At 40.9% G+C, this 18,124-nt stretch overlaps 1 protein-coding gene across 1 annotated transcript in view; it reads right to left on the bottom strand.

Annotated features, from left to right (window-relative positions):
• ACVR1 (activin A receptor type 1) overlaps window positions 1–16,143 on the bottom strand; it is a 125,768-nt gene extending 109,625 nt beyond the window's left edge. The window contains exon 1 of the mRNA XM_068968570.1: window positions 16,106–16,143. The gene's annotated coding sequence lies outside the window, so the exon portion shown is untranslated. The remainder of the gene's footprint in view (window positions 1–16,105) is intronic.
• Window positions 16,144–18,124: the final 1,981 nt, after the last annotated feature.

Below are 18,124 nucleotides of genomic sequence, written 5' to 3'. Positions count from 1 at the left end.
TAAAAAGTTAAAAATAGTTACCAAATGATCCAGCAATCCTACTCTTGGGCGTATATCCAGAAAAGAAGAAAACTCTAGTTTGAAAAGATACATGCACCCTGATGTTCAAAGCAGCATTATTTACAATAGCCAAGACTAGAAGCAACCTATGTGTCCATTGACAGATGAATGGATAAAGATGTAGCATATAAACATACACACTTGCACACATGCGCACACACACACGTGTGCACTCACACACACAACGGACTATTAAATAATGCCATTTGCAGCAACAAGCATGGACCTAGAATTATCATACTAAGTGGAGTAAGTCAGTAAAAGACAAATATCATATGATAGCACATATGTGTGATATCTAAAAAATGATGCAAATCAACTTATTTATAAAACAGACTCACAGCCATAGAAAACAAACTTACAGTTACCAAATGGGAAAGTGGGGGTAGGATAAAATAGAAGTTTGGGGTTAACAGACACACACTACTATATATAGAATAAATAAACAACAAAGACCTGCTATATAGTGTGTGCGTGCTCAGTCACGTTCAACTCTTTGCTACCCTATGGACTGTAGCCCACCAAGCTCCTCTGTCCACAGGATTTTCCAGGCAAGAATACTGGAGTGGGTTGCCATTTCCTTCTCCAGGGGATCTTCCCCACCCAGGTACTGAACCCAAGTCTCCTGCATCTCCTGCTTGGCAGGCAGATTCTTTACCACTGAGCTACCTGGGAAGCCCACTGTATAATACAGAGAACTATATTCAATATCTTGCAATAACCTATAATGGAAAAGAATCTGAATAGGAATATATATATATTCCTATTATATTTTATATATATTCCTATTATATATCTATTCCTTATATATTCCTATATTATATATATATTCCTATTATATACATATAGCTATTATATTTTATATATATATATACATATATATATAAAAACTGAATCACTTTGCTATAGACCGGAAACTGACACAGCATTGTAAATCAACTATACTTCAACTAAAAAAAAAAAAAAAAAAAATGTGTGATGTCTCCCTCTTCCCCTGCCCTTGAATCTGGGCTCCATGACGGCTTGACCAACAGACTACAGTAAAAGTTTCCAGGACCAAGTCTTAAGAGACTAGCAGCTTCCATTTTCTGTCTCCTGCAACACTTGCTCTTGGAACCCAGCCGCCATGCTCTAAGGAAGCTCAAAATAGCCCATACAGAGAGACCACATGTAGGTGTTCCAGCTGACAGCCAGCATTACAAGCCAGACATGTGATGGAATGAGCCTCCAGACGATTCCAGCCCCCAACCTTCAAGCATTCCCAGCTGAGTTCCCAGACACTGTGCAACAGAGACAAGGTATCCTTGCTGTGCACTTTCCAAATCCCTGCTTTGCTAAAATGTGAGTAGAGTAAAATGTCTTTTGTTTTATACCACTACATTTGAGATGGTTTACCATGCAGCAACAGATTGACTGGAACAGTACAGTCAAGAGTGTAAGAGGATGTGGTTGAAGATAACCATGGAAAAGAATCTTAAGGAAGATGCCACACATCTTGAAGTCAATCTAAACAGTTCAGAATTTCTTCTATATGCCACGGTAAGCAGCTGACAGTCTGAAGGTCAAGGGAATTATATGACTGGATTAGGAAGCTGTATTAGCAGCAGCGCACAGACAGGAGCTCTAGCAAGTTCAGAGAAACACTTGACATGGATACAATAATCTTAAGTGTAGATCTCATAATTGTCCCCATTTTACAAATGAAATTCTTGATAGATGAAGATCACCTAGAATAATCTGACATCTAATTCAGTAGCAAAATCCTTTGGCTCTATCTTCAAAATATATCCTGATTCTAACCAACTTCTCATAACTCCAACCCTGGTTCAAGCCTTCACTATTTCTCACCTAGACCAGTGATCATCCAGCTAAATTTATCATCCATAATCAATGAATAATTCTACAAAACACCCTGTCCAGTGAGTTGGGTCCACAGATCACATGTTAAATTACAGCAATATCAAAGTGCCCTAACAGTTTCCAAACACATAAGCTCAATTTCTGTATCTATCATATAATAAATACAAATACTTCTTGGGATAAGCACTATGGCCTATTGTTTCCAAATCCCCTACAGACATCAATGTTTGGGATGTAGGAATGAAAAAAAGAATTCCTGAGAATTCTTGAAATCACAAATCATTTAAAAAATATTGCCAACATTCCGGGACTCCCCTGGCAGTCCAGTGGTTAAGACTTTACCTACCAGTGCAAAGGGTACAGGTTTAACCCCTCGTCGGGTATTTAAGATCCCACAAGCCTCAGGGTCAACAAATCAAAACACAAAACAGAAATAATACCGTAACAAATTCAAGAAAAACTTTAAAAATGGTCCACATTTAAAAAAAAATCTTTAAAAATTTTATTACCAACATTCTTCACTATTTACTACTGACATCTTTTAAAACTTGTTTAATAATTAAGAGTGTTTAGTAGTAGTTATTTACAACAACTGAAGCATATAGAAAACATTCAGACACTAACTAATGGCAGGAAACATTACTTCACACTATCTGAATAACCAACATCAGCAGCACTACGCAGAATCACATGTCAAAACAGCCAATTTAAGGATTATTTTGCTTCCAAAATTTATTATCTCTTGGCACACTACACATAGGGTTTTATTTTAAAAATACGTTACAGTTAAGTTTATTAATGTTTATTTGCAAAATGACTCATTGTACCAGTTGGGCCATGAACATACTATACACATATAACCTGGCCACAGCAACATACAAGTCCAACTGGTTATATGGTGATACTTCTTCCGAGCGTGCTCTTCTCGATTCCCAGAATAGTCAGCCTTAACCTTACTCCATGTGTCAGCATTTCCTGCTCTGGCTTTCCACTTGAAGTCAGTAGTTTCCTTAGAGTCAATAAAATCTCTGCTTCGACTGTGGCTAGTGACTGCCTCCTGGACAATGTAAGTATCCATCACCTTAAAGGATGGAAATTGAAAGAAGAGAAACAAGCTATCTCAGAAAATTCCAAAACTGGGGGATGGGGGATGGGGGATGGGGTAGAGGAAGTCAGCAAAAACCAAGTCAGAAAGGATTAAGTGATCAGTAGATGCTCTGGAAAAATTAAAATGAGTGGAAAATGTCAAAGTCAACATACACAGACCAAAGTTCCAGGCAAATTTGTCAATGGATTTCAAACAATTAGCAAGAGATAATCCCTGGAGATCTCAATACTAAGAGCAAGTTATGTAAGATGAACCTAACTTCGTTTTTCAATATGACTCCAAAACTAGAAGCACAAGGAAACATATTTTAGAAGAGCATCTGACAAAGTCTCCTATGAAATATCTGTGGTCAAGATGAACAAAAACAGGGCTTCCCTGGTAGGCTAGTGGTTAAAAATCTGTCTGCCAATTCAGGGGACATGGGTTTCATCTCTGGTCCAGATACCACACACCAACGACCAACTAAGCCCGTGCTCCACAACTATTAAGCCTGTGCTGTAGAGCCTGAAAGCCCCAACTACAGGGCCCATGTGCCACAATTACTGAAGCCCAGACACCCTAGAGCCTGTACGCCACAAGAGAAGCCACCACAGTGAGAAGCCCGCGTACTGCGAGTAAGAGCAGTCCCTGCTCGCTGCCACTAGAGAAAGCCCACACGCAGCACAAAACCCAGCACAGCCAAAAATAAATCTTAAAAAAAAAAAAAAAAAAAAGACAATGGACAAAAAGATAAGCAGATATATCTGTGAGTTACTGCAGTCAAAGAGCGCAGTAGAACTCATCTCTTCCCAAAGTGATAGAAACGGAATCCCACAGATTCAACAGGTTACCGCTACGGAATGAGAGCTGACAAACTAGAAATCAATCAAGGTAAATTTAAGGTCCTACATGTGGTAAAGGAAATAAAAGGCAAAGACACAGGTAGACAAGAAGTGCAAGGAAAACAGGCCATGGCAGCCGAAATTGAGTTCCATGGATAATCAACTCAGTAAGTACGACAATGTGCATCTCTGAAATACAGCAGTTTCCATATGTACAAGCATGGCAGTCAGAAACATGAAAGGAGAGAAAAATCCACTCAAGAATATTGCAATCAGTTCTAAATACCAATTTTCAAAGACTTTCAATCAAACAGAAGCATGAGCAATAAGGTGGGTGGGATGGCAGTGACCACTGGGAAGCCCTGGAGAGATTCTGCTCAGATAAAAGAATATCTGGATGAATGAGATAGGTCTGATCATGTAAATATGATATAGTACTCTATTCCTTATAGCTGAAGAAAGAACAGCTCTGACCAAGGACAGACAGACACTGCACATACTGTAGACCAAAAAACCCAACCTTCTGACAGTCAGGGCTGTCCAAAGGTAGACACAGCTCATGGTAGAATCTGCATCCCAAACTTTGCAGAACGTCAGCGAAGCCTGGGGATTCACTCAGAGGGTACAATTCAGAGCATCGCTGACTCTGGATGGTCAGACTAAAGAACTCCTCATAAGCTTGTGACTCTACCACTAAAGAAGAGGCCACTGAGGAAGTAATGAATACACATCACTTCAGAAATATGTAACCAATGGCAGCAACTTCTGAAGAACAGAGGCAAAGATAGCATTATGTTTCAGAGAAGATGACCAAAGGCTGAAGGAGGAACAGCAGCAGTGAAATGAGTGGAATGAATAGACTCATTTTTTTGAAATGCTTCCTCAGGAAATGGCTTATGAAAGTCATAGGGTTCAAAACATTTTGTTTAATAGCAGGAAAGATCTAAGCCCATTTCTAAGCTCAGGGGGAAAAGCCAACAAAAGAGGATAAATTGGAGGAGTTTGAGAAGAAAGAGCAGAGGGAAAAATAAAGAGCAAAACCTTGGGAAAGGAGACTAAACTCAACCTGAAAATATCTGGCACAGGGTTAAATGCTGGACAACAGTGTTAAGACTCATCTTCACATGTACAAACAAAAGTATTTAAAACTATGCTCTTTTAAATAGTTCTGCAAACATACCCCAGATAGGTACCAACTTTACCACAAATATTACAGTCTGCCATAGTTCCATGATCTAAATGATACTAATTCCCAATAAATTTTTATCACTTGCAAGTAATTCCTAAAACCATACAAACATCAAGATTCCTTTAAAAGAGTCTAAACATGATAGTATCAAAATTTTATGAAGCAGAGGAGGACTGTCCAACGTACTTAACCCTCAGGCATTAAGTACTGATAACTGACTCAATGGACATGAATCTAAGCAAACTCTGGGAGACAGTGGAGGACAGAGGTGCCTGGGTGCTGCAGTCCATGGGGTCACAAGGTGTCAGACACAACTTAGTGACTGACCACCAACAACAAATTGGGCTGTACCAATATGCAAAAGACAAAATTTTAAAAATTAAAACAAAATTTAAAAATTCAAGGCATGAGTGGATTGCTGTAATAAAAGGTAGTATGTTGAGATGTTTAAGAAAGTTCTCCCAGAAGACTTATCACAGAAGTGATGTTTTATAACAATAACGTCTCAAAACTAGATTTGAGTCAACATGAATAGTTTCCACACTGAAATATTTTTCAAAACAGACTAAGCCAAATGAATGCTACTTACTTGAATTATCATAATATCCTTCCTGCTTCTAGTTTCACAATTACTCAAATATAAAAGAGATCGTATTAGTCTGCTCAGAATGTCATAATAAAATAGCATATGTTGGGTGGTTTACACAACAGTAATTTATTTTCTCACAATTCTAGAGGCTAGAAAACCCAAGATAAAGGTGCTGGCCAATTCAGTTCCTGAGGAGGACTCTATTTTTTGCTTCAGGATGGTTTCCTTCCTTCTGTGTCCTCTTGTGGCAAAGAGACAACAAGTTCTCTGATGTGGCTTCTTACAAGGGCACTAATTCCATCAGGAAGGCCCCACCCTCATAATCTTATTTAACCCCAATTATCATCCAGCAGTCATGTATGGATTTGAGAATTGGATTATACAAAAGGGTGTGCTGTGCTGTGTTTAGTCACTCAGTCACATCCAAATCTTTGCAACCCCATGGACTGCAGCCCAGTTCAGTTCAGTCACTCAGTCCTGTCTGATTCTTTGCAACCCCATGAATCACAGCATGCCAGGCCTCCCTGTCCATCACCAACTCCCGGAGCTCACTCAAATTCACGTCCATCGAGTCAGTGATGTCATCCACCCATCTCATCCCCTGTCGTCCCCTTCTCCTCCTGCCCCGAAATCCCTCCCAGCATCAGGGTCTTTTCCAATGAGTCAACTCTTCACATGAGGTGGCCAAAGTACTGGGGTTTCAGCTTTAGCATCATTCCTCCCAATGAACACCCAGGACTGATCTCCTCTAGGGTGGACAGGTTGGATCTCCTTGCAATCCAAGGGACTCTCAAGAGTCTTCTCCAACACTACACTTCAAAAGCATTAATTCTTTGGTGCTCAGCTTTCTTCACAGTCCAACTCTCACATCCATACATGACCACTGGAAAAACCAGCCTTGACTAGACGGACCTTTGTTGGCAAAGTAATATCTCTGCTTTCAATATACTATCTAGGTAGGTCATAACTTTCCATCCAAGATGTAAGCATCTTTTAATTTCATGGCAACAGTGATTTTTGGAACCCCCAAATTATAAAGCCTGACACTGTTTCCACTGTTTCCCCATCTATTTCCCATGAAGTGATGGGACCAGATGCAATGATCCTAGTTTTCTGAATGTTGAGCTTTAAGCCAACTTTCTCACTCTCCCCTTTTACTTTCATCAGGAGGCTTTCTAGTTCCTCTTTACTTTCTGCCATAAGGGTGGTATCATCTGCATATCTGAGGTTATTGATATTTCTCCCAGCAACCTTGATTCCAGCTTGTGCTTCTTCAAGCCCAGCATTTCCCATGATGTACTCTGCATAGAAATTAAATAAGCAGGGTGACAATATACAGCCTTGACGTACTCCTTTTCCTATTTGGAACCAGTCTGTTGTTCCATGTCCAGTTCTAACTGTTGCTTCCTGACATGCATATAGGTTTCTCAAGAGGCAGGTCAGGTGGTCTGGTATTCCCAGCTCTTTCAGAATTTTCCACAGTTTCTTGTTATCCACACAGTCAAAGGCTTTGGCATAGTCAATAAAGCAGAAATAGATGTTTTCCTGGAACTCTCTTGCTTTTTCAATAATCCAGCGGATGTTGACAATTTGATCTCTGGTTCCTCTGCCTTTTCTAAAACCAGCTTGAACATCTGGAAGTTCACTCTTCACGTACTGCTGAAGGCTGGCTTGGAGAATTTTGAGCACTACTTTACTAGTGTGTGAGATGAGTGCAATTGTGCAGTAGTTTGAGCATTCTTTGGCATTGTCTTTCTTTGGGATTGGAATGAAAACTGACCTTTTCCAGTCCTGTGGCCACTGCTGAGTTTTCCAAATTTGCTGGCATATTGAGTGAAGCACTTTCATAGCACCATCTTTCAGGATTTGAAATAGCTCAACTGGAATTCCATCACCTCCACTAACTCTGTTTGTAGTGATGCTTCCTACGGCCCACTTGACTTCACATTCCAGGATGTCTGGCTCTAGGTGAATGATCACACCATCATGATTATCTGGGTCATGAAGCTCTTTTTTGTACAGTTCTTCTGTGTATTCTTGCCACCTTCTTCTTAATATCTTCTGGTTCTGTTAGGTCCATACCATTTCTGTCCTTTATCAAGCTCACCTTTGCATGAAATGTTCCCTTCGTATCTCTAATTTTCTTGAAGAGATCTCTAGTCTTTCCCATTCTGTTGTTTTCCTCTATTTCTTTGCATTGATCGCTGAGGAAGGCTTTCTTATCTCTTCTTGCTATTCTTTGGAACTCTGCATTTAGATGCTTATATCTTTCCTTTTCTCCTTTGCTTTTCACCTCTCTTCTTTTCACAGCTATTTGTAAGGTCTCCTCAGACAGCCATTTTGCCTTTTTGCATTTCTTTTCCATGGGGATGGTCTTGATCCCTGTCTCCTGTACAATGTCAAAAACCTCTGTCCATAGTTCATCAGGCATTCTATCAGATCTAGCCCCTCAAATCTATTTCTCACTTCCACTGTATAATCATAAGGGATTGATTTAGGTCAAACCTGAATGGTCTAGTGGTTTTCCCCACTTTCTTTAATTTAAGTCTGAATTTGGCAATAAGGAGTTCATGATCTGAGCCACAGTGCCAAAGAATACTTTCGAATTGTGGTGCTGGAGAAGACTCTTGAGAGTCCCTTGGACACCAAGAAGATTAGACTAGTGAATCTTAAGGGAAATCAACCCTGAATACTCATTGGAAGGACAGATGTGGCAGCTGGAGCTCCAATAGTTAGGCCACCTGATGCAAAGAGCTGACTCATTGGAAGAGACCCTGATGCTGGAAAACATTGAAGGCAAAAGGAGAAGAGGGCAGCAGAGGATGAGATGGTTGGCTGGCATCACTGATTCAATGGACATGAACTTGGGCAAACTACAGGAGATAGCGAGGAACAGGGAGGCCTGATGTGCTGCACCCATGGGGTCACAAAGTGTTGGACACAACTTAGCAACTGAACAACATCATCATCCCCCAAAGACCCCATCTTCATATGCCATCAAATATGAGAGTTAGAGCTTCAACATATGAATCTGGGGGAAATACACACAATTCACTCCATAGCATAGACAGATAATATTTTTAAAAATCGTCCTCAGAACTGCTACTAGTGACTGTTCCAAAATCTAAATCTGATTAGATCCTTTCCTATCTAAAATTCCCTCATAGCATAGTTTGGAAGGAGGAACTGATCTGAATTGTCCAGCAGAGAAGGAATCCTTCAGCTCAGTTCAGTTCAGTCGCTCAGTCATGTCTGATTCTTTGCGACCCCATGAATCGCAGCACGCCAGGCCTCCCTGTCCATCACCAACTCCCGGAGTTCACTCAGACTCATGTCCATCGAGTCCGTGATGCCATCCAGCCATCTCATCCTCGGTCGTCCCCTTCTCCTCCTGCCCCCAATCCCTCCCAGCATCAGAGTCTTTTCCAATGAGTCAACTCTTTGCGTGAGGTGGCCAAAGTACTGGAGCTTTAGCTTTAGCATCATTCCTTCCCAAGAAATCCCAGGGTTGATCTCCTTCAGAATGGACTGGTTGGATCTCCTTGCAGTCCAAGGGACTCTCAAGAGTCTTCTCCAACACCACAGTTCAAAAGCATCAATTCTTCGGCGTTCAGCCTTCTTCACAGTCCAACTCTCACGTCCATACATGACCACAGGAAAAACCATAGCCTTGACTAGACGGACCTTAGTCGGCAAAGTAATGTCTCTGTTTTTGAATATACTATCTAGGTTGGTCATAACTTTTCTTCCAAGGAGTAAGCGTCTTTTAATTTCATGGGTGCGGTCACCGTCCGCAGTGATTCTGGAGCCCCCCAAAATAAAGTCTGACACTGTTTCCACTGTTTCCCCATCTATTTCCCATGAAGTGATGGGACCAGATGCCATGATCTTCGTTTTTGGAATGTTGAGCTTTAAGCCAAGTTTTTCACTCGCCTCTTTCACTTTCATCAAGAGGCTTTTTAGTTCCTCTTCACTTTCTGCCATAAGGGTGGTGTCATCTGCACATCTGAGGTTATTGATATTTCTCCTGGCAATCTTGATTCCAGCTTGTGTTTCTTCCAGTCCAGCGTTTCTCATGATGTACTCTGCATAGAAGTTAAAAAAGCAGGGTGACAATATACAGCCTTGACGTACTCCTTTTCCTATTTGGAACCAGTCTGTTGTTCCATGTCCAGTTCTAACTGTTGCTTCCTGACCTGCATACAGATTTCTCAAGAGGCAAGTCAGGTGGTCTGGTATTCCCATCTCTTTCAGAATTTTCCACAGTTTATTGTGATCCACACAGGCAAAGGCTTTGGCACAGTCAATAAAGCAGAAATAGATGTTTTTCTGGAACTCTCTTGCTTTTTCCATGATCCAGCGGATGTTGCCAATTTGATCTCTGGTTCCTCTGCCTTTTCTAAAACCAGCTTGAACATCAGGGAGTTCACGGTTCACGTACACAATGTAGGTTTCAACCACCTCTCCAGCTTTATGTCATATCAATTCCCACATGTACCCTTAGCTATGGTTAAACTCAATTACCTGCTGCTTCCAGCATGTACCACTCTCCTTATGCCTTCTACCTTTAGACTACATGTTCCCCACTCTAGAATATTTCTGCCCCTACATTGTTAGGCTTAGTTCCACTTATTCTTTTTTTTTTAATGCTTTGGTAATTAGTCTTTTTTTTAAATGATTTACTTATTGTGGCTGTGCTGGGTCTTCGTTGCAGGCTTTTCTCTAGTTATAGTGGCCATGATTCTTATTGTGATGGCTTCTCTTGTTCTGGAGCACAGGTTCTGGGCTATGTGGGCTTCAGTAGTTGTGGTTCCTGGGCCCTAGAGAACAGGCTCCATAGTCGTGGCCCATGGGCTTAGTGGCTGCATGGCATGTGGGATCTCCCTGAATCAGGGACCAAACCGGTGTCTCCTGCATTGTGGGTGGATTCTTTACCACTGAGCCACCAAGCCCCTCTAGTAAAGTGTGTACTTAATAACCTCCTTTGAGGTGGAACCTTCTCTACACTCCTCCTCCCAAAGCTGGTGAGGTGTTCCCCCTCTGGATTCGCTGCATCTTCTGCCTGCCCCTGTGACCGACAGCACCTGCCAGCCTGTACTTGAACTGCTAACTTACGTGTCTCCCTTACTAAGCTGAGACCTGGCCTCTCTCCTGAGGCCAGTAATAGCACCTTTGGTCCCTGTGTTACCAACACATATCAGTACAAGGCGTATCACACAGTCGGTATTCTCCCCCTCAAAAAAAAAAAAAAAAAATACACAGATAAAAGCATGAATCAAATCGACCATAAAAGAGTTTAAGGAAAAGACAATGAAAGCATTTTTTACTTCTGACGTTTCACATCCATCTCCCATGGACATATGTCTAGTTAGTTAAGACATCTGCACAAAGCTTTGGTGATTATCTCAGTCACCAGCAAAAAGGAACACAACATAGAAATCACTCTAGGGTCAAGAGCAAAGAGAGGAAGAGAATGAATAGAGCTGGCAAACACAGAGCACGTAGCAGAGTGTTTATCTGTGAAAGAAACTTCACACTCCCCAATGTCACCGGTTCATTTACTACCTTTTAATATTCTTCATAAACGCCAATGAACAACTGGTAGACCCCTCACCAAATGAAACATCTCATTCAGACTTGCAGATGGCAATTCCGGGTTATCAATTGATTAAAGCATCCTCCCTAGAAAAACAGCTCACTTGAGCCTCCCTCAGCAGAAATGCCAACTTTTAATACAGGAATCAGAGCGGAATTGTGGGTGGTCTTGGGGGAAAGGCTTTATAAACTGTAAAATCCACCAGTAGTCATTACTGTCTGAATTATCCTTGTGAGGTGATGGTCCTTCAGCAGGAGAGTGGCTGAATTAAGTGAGAGAAATGACTTGGTGCTCCATCTGACTCATATTTTTTCTCCTCTCAAGAGAAACAAGCTCTAATGATACATTTTCTGATGACCAAACATTAACTCATCCACTGAAATCTCCTCAATGACTAAAAGTTCCTTGCTTCATAATAAACCAGTAGCCTGAAAAGTTAATGTAAATACACACAAGGGAGTCAAAGTTTTACATTTTTTTCCTCAAGCCATGACACCCTAAAAAAAAGTCATCTTAAGAGCAGATTTTTTTAGACATGACTCTAGAAAAGAGGTTATCCGCTACTTGCCCTTTGCAGAGGCAGGGGAAAAAAAGTGCTCTAATACGCTATTGTCCTGTGGCTGTAATTAAGGTTGAAAAAGGCCTTCAGTTTTCCCCTTGAAGACGTCATCAGATTCGAATGACTCCTGTCTCATCCTCATCTCCCCTCAATGTGCTCTTTTAAAACAGCCTCCATGTCTTTCCATTTCCCCTGAGCAACTAACTCCCTGCTTTCAACTTTTCACCACTTATTCAAAGCCTGTCCTCTCTTGTCCTAAAAATTGCTGATTCCGTTTCTTTACTTTCTTTCATCATCATTCCCCTTCCCCAAATCCTAACACTAGATCTTTAATGACTCATGGGAAAGATAATTTAAAAAAAAAATTGACAGTGGTCCATTGTGATAAAATAGAGAATGCGTAACACAAAATAACATCTCCCTTGATTCAAAATAACAAGTATTTATTGAGTGTCCACTGTGTGACCTGTAGGAGCTACAAAACAAGATCAGCTTTCAGTAAAGCTGCAAGCTTTGTGACAGGGGCTGATTCATCTCCCCATCCCTCCACTCAGCTCATCAAAGTATCTCATACACAGAGGAAGGCCCCTCTGAAGTCCAGAGAGGTTTGGGCCTCTTCCACTGTGATGCCTTCTGGTATTATAAAAAGAAATGTCAAAACTCAGTGACAAAAACTGTGTATGTTTTAAATATTTACAAAACATGCCAGGCAATATTATTGGGCTGGTCTCAAGATAATTACATGGTCCAGTAATGAGACAAAAGTTCAAAGTTGTATGATCCAGGACGCCTTCCTTCAATCCTGTTGGTGTATTTCTGGGCTCTGTCATTCAAAAGTAGTATTAAGACCAATTTGAAGGCCTTGAAAGTGGGCTGCTTGGGCCAAAGGGAACTTCTGTCCTCCACCACCACCACCTCCCAAGGGCCCTACATAGCAGCGAGTGGAGGAGTCATGGAAGAGTCTGCAAACAACTTCAACAGTGAACACAGGTCTCTATCCTCAGGGAAGTTACAAACCAATTTTTTTTAAAAAAGGGCACACTTTCCACCCCCATCCCTCCCCAAATATAATGGGAGAACTGTTGCACCAGAAGACCAGGACTACATCCTGGATCCATCTTTAATCATGGACAAGTCTTCAACACATTTAAACTTCAGGATTTTCCTTTTTTTTTTTTCCCCTGTAAAATAGAATATATTAATTTTGGCCATGCCTTCTGTATAAAGGTTATCTAAAGGCTCATAAAAGATGTGGTGGTATTTTAGTAAACTGCAAAGCCCTCCACAAATGAAAGCTACATAGGCCCAATGGTTGAGTATTTAATCACATGCTGCCTTACCATTGCCATTTTTTAAAAAAATGACATTTATAACACTATATAAATTCACAATTTGGCATTGTTGTGTCCAGCAAACAGTAAGAAAAGGGGAGAAAAGGTGTGTGACTATGACTTGAAAGTAAAGCAGTCTTATCGGGCCCCAGAGAGCTCTGGCAATTTTTCTGTGAATATCTGAATACTCCTTGTAATCGTTATTCCTTGTTGAAATAACTCCCATGAGTAACCACAGAGATGACTAGTCCTCAAACAAACCCAGATCTACTCTCTAACGCCCCATACTATGCCAGGCTTCTTCTGCAGTTAGAACTTCTAGAGTCATTTGCCTGAGCGAGTCTCCTCCCTCTCAACCCCTCTAATCTCACAAACAGGACTAACCTAAATTACCAAAACAAACTGTCCTGGAAAGCCCTTATCTGTTTGGGTCCCTTCCCTTCCCTTCCCTTCCTCCAGGTGGGTGGAAAAGACACTGCCCTGGGCATCCCACCCACTCCTCCGCTTTCCAGACTCAGGGTCCCTCTCCCTGCACACATCCCATGGACCTGTGGCAGATCACTCTCTCAGCCCTTCTCCCAAGGCAGGTTGCTTCCCCACCTCGAACTTCATGCCTGGACCTGGACAGGCTCTCATTGGAATCCAGATCAGCCTTTCCTCCTGAGTTATGAAGGCTCTTCTGACAGCTCCCCCTGGATGTCCCAGAGAACCTCAAGCAGACTAGTCAAGCTGAGCCTGGCCCCATCCAGCACTCCCCGGCCCCCATTCTGCTCTGCTTTCACCATCTATCCACTCCTGCTGTGACCTGAGACTCTCCTCCTCCTGCCTCACCGGGATCAGATCAGTGAGTCGCCCACCTCAGCAGCCCTGAAATCACCACCACCCTCTCCAGCCACATCTGCCGCCGTTTCTTGACCAGACTGTGTTCCCTCTGGCTCCACGTGTGTTCCGCAAAGTGGGACATGTTTGACTGGCGGTCCCCCCAACATAATGCTCCACGGCTCTTCATTTTGTCACTTTCCAACAGTTAATGTTTCTCCTATTACATAGCAAATTCTTAAGGTGCACATCGAGACCACATTTCCACAAGTATAGTCGTTTTGAACAAATGATCATGCTCCTTAGAATAATGTGAGGAACCTTTAAAAATTCTGGGTACATCCCAGAACAGTTAAATCACAACCTTGCACAGGGGGGATGGGGGGGTAGGCGGGTGGAGCATCAGGTTTGGAAATTCCAATGTGCAGATGAATCTGGGAATGGCTCTATTAGAATAAGCCCGAGAGACAAGTCTTCCAGGGAAAAGGCTTGAGGCCATTTAAAGAAAATGAGTTAGTCAAAGGTATGGTAAACAGATAGGAAGGGTGCTCAGTTCACCCTGGTTTGTCCAGGGCTCTAGCACTGAAGATCCTGGCACAGCTCTTCCTCACAGGCAAATCAGGACAGTGGGTGACCCTACTCGTCAGAATAGGCAGTGTCTGCAATTTGGGAATGAGTCCTAGTCTCTTCCAAAATGTGTTCAGCAAAATACTATCCCCTCTCCCTGGGGTGTGAACAGCTGTGTAGCCATAAAGGGTTCCACTGTGGAATAAACTGGAAAGACCCCAGGGATATCCCAGGATAGATGATTAAGTTAACGGTTTTCCTCACTGCCAGCTTCCCAAAACTTCCAACATACTCTAGTCACTTACACTGTCTGACAGAAAGACATTGCCTGCACTTCTCAAACTCATATGAGAGCCTTTGTTGGGGAGCACTGTATGACTGAGGATTCAAGAAACTTTTTGTTAAATGTTGCCTTACTTGTACTTCCAGGGAATTCTGGAAAAAAAGTAAATCTCATGATGTCACTTCTTTCATGATCAACCTCCTGTTTAAAAAAAAAAAAAACCCAGGGACTTCCTTGAAGGTCCAGTGATTGAGACTCTCCATTCACACTGCAGGAGGCATAGGTTTGATCCCTGGTCGGGGAACTAAGATCTCACATGCTGCAAGTTTCAGGGAAACCATGTTAAAAAAAAAAAAAAAAAAAGTCTGTCTCCTTTTCTAGGTCTCCCATCTTTTATCCCTTTCTGTGTTCTATTGTTTTACAAATTTTTAGAAGCATTCAAATCACCTGGTGATAGTGCTGCAATGCTGATTCTGATTCAGTAGTACTGGGGTGGGCCTGAGACTGCAATTTTAGTGATGCTAACTCCCAAGTGATGCCACAATTACTAATCCGCCTCACTGGATGGCATCACCAACTCGATGGACACAACGAGCCTGAGCAAGCTCCGGGAGTTGGTGATGGACAGGGAAGTCTGGCATGCTGTAGTTCATGGGGTCACAAGGAGTCAGAAACGACTGAACTAAACTGAACTGCTAATCCAAGGACCACACTTAAGCAGTAGGGCTCTGGTCACTCAAGCCTCTGTGCCTCAAAAGCCCTTTTCCCACCTGATGCCTTCCCGCCCATCTTTTAAGATGCTTGAGAACATCACTGTCCTGAGAAAATGACTGTGCTGCCCTTTCAAACAGAACCACACATCCCAACTTTATGCTTACAGCTCCGTTCCGGTGCTACACTGTTATAGCTTGATCATTTTTCTGTCTCTCCCAAGCTGAGCTCTCTAACAGCCTGTCTGTCTCTACATGCTCAGCGCCTGGCACAAAGTAGCTAGTCAACAAATCTATGTAGAAGGAAGGAGTGGCCACACAATAAAAGAGATGCATGATCTTGGTCCAGGGAACACTTTTTAAAAATGAGGTTGTTAACAGAATCAAATTTTAAGATTCGAATTTTGTGGTTGAGGATCTTCAGCAGGAGAAACAAGCAGAATTTATGCTATCATTGCAGAGTCAAATCACAATGGATTATCATCGCCTATTTTGTTATAGGATACAAAACAATAAAATTCCCATTTTCTTGAAACAAAATCCAGATAATCTTCTGATGAACATTTAACAGACTAAAATCACTAGGCACCATGGGAAATGAAACACCACTGACCTCTAAATGTGCATTCATCCACTTTATGGAGAATCCTTTTGACAATTCCAAGTTTAAACAAACCTTTGTGAAAAGATTACTCCAGCAGGTTTAATGTAGTCACAGCTGTCACAATCATGGGCAATGTATCACACTTAAGAGAGCATTTGAAAATATGTCAATAATTATAATTAGACACTTGTACCAGATCTAATATACTTTCAATACCCTTTTACTTCAACTGATATGAAATTAAAACTAGTAACTTAAAACTGCAACTCTCAGATCATAATTTACTTCTAAAGTAGATATAAAACCTGTCACACTACTGAGATGGAGTACATTTTACTCAAGAGGATAAAAGGCCACAGTATTGTAATACATCATTTTAGGTAAGGTGACCACCTTTAACACGCAAAGGGTAAAATATATTATCGAGGTACAAAATCTTCCATTATTTACCCACCTCTATCTAAAAATATCCTCTTCAAAATTATGCACGACCCACACAGCCCAGAGATAATAATTCTTAACATTCCGGTGTATTTCCTACTAGCCTCTTTTTTCTACGTCTGTATAGTCTAAGACTACAAACCTGAACTGTACTATGTTTTATGTTTATGGAATTGTACATACTTTGTGTGTATGGAATTATACTGTTTTATAGTGTCCTGCTTTTTGTACTCAATGTTGTTTTGTATAACCTCCATGGCCAATCAATTTATTCCAAAATTTTCTTCATGCCTACAATGGATAAGGCAATATACTGTACTTGGGACAGGATACATGAACACAGGGATTACCAGACACCAAGTACAGAGATACTGCTCTTGGTATTTAACCACAGATATACTGATTATATATACATGATATATATGCTATGCATTATATATGCATACATACATATGTATATGTATACATACATATATTATATATATAGTAGTACATGCAAGATACAGAAAAGGAAGCACTAACTACATGGAATAGCCAAGGAAAGTCTCTTTGAGAGGGTAGCTTTTAAGGTGAGATGTGTCCCTGGAAATTCACCTAATATTTCGTGATTATACATAATTTCCATGTTATTCATAACGTGTGTATGCATACACACATATATAGTTTTTGTGCATATACACCTATCCTTTATAGGTTACTGTAGAACATTTCGATTCTTTTTTTTTTTTTTTTTACTACTTTAAAGAGACTTGAATAAATTTGTATACTCAAAGAGCTTTAGTAAGTGATTTTTTTTTTCTGATGAGTAACCAGGGGCTCAAAATCTTTTCCAGAATAATTACATTTATATTAGCAGCCCAAAATTCCCAAGTCTTTCAAGTGAAATAATCCAAGCATGTTGCTTAATTTTAGGGGAGCCAATTCCAAAAAACTACTGAAGTACAGGGAATAAACATGAATTTTATATTACATTTTATTTACTTGGTTTTGAATTTTTAAGTACATCTAATTTGGTAACCACCAAGAAATCCAATCATCTTATTAAACTATACCAGCTAAATATCTCAAAATTTTAAACAATCCCCTCTTTTACTTTCTTCATACTATAAAATACTTCAAAAGAGTTAAAGCAGTCTGCTCTGGCCTGTTCCATAAAATTTTCCTGTTTCTTAAAGATTGTCTATCATAGACCCATTGCTTTTTTAAAAATGCTATTACAAAAATAAAACATTTTTCCCTAAGTCTAAAAATCTATTGGCTCTATTCTTGATCAATAATAAAAAGCTGACTATATGAGTTTCTTTGTCACTAAAGGCCTACTTATCACTCACTGTATTTCAGAGAGAAAGAGAGACAACCAACCACGTAAGCTCTGCTTTTAACATAAAGCACAAACCAGACACAGTGCTTTAAAACAATCAAAGTAAAGCTGTGGTTAGTAAGGCTCCCAAAGCCCAGGATTCTTCACAGACTCAAAATTACATAGGGGGAAAAAGTCATCAGGCTCCATTTACTGGAACAGCCAAAACAGAAGACAACAGAAGAGAATCAGCAAATTATTAAACTTCAGAAATAGCTGAGTCTGTG

Source organism: Capricornis sumatraensis, chromosome 3, assembly GCF_032405125.1.
Source record: "Capricornis sumatraensis isolate serow.1 chromosome 3, serow.2, whole genome shotgun sequence".
NCBI classification, from domain to species: Eukaryota; Metazoa; Chordata; class Mammalia; order Artiodactyla; family Bovidae; genus Capricornis; species Capricornis sumatraensis.
The sequence above is the reverse complement of the archived record's forward strand: the minus strand, read 5'-3'. Positions and strand labels throughout refer to the sequence as shown.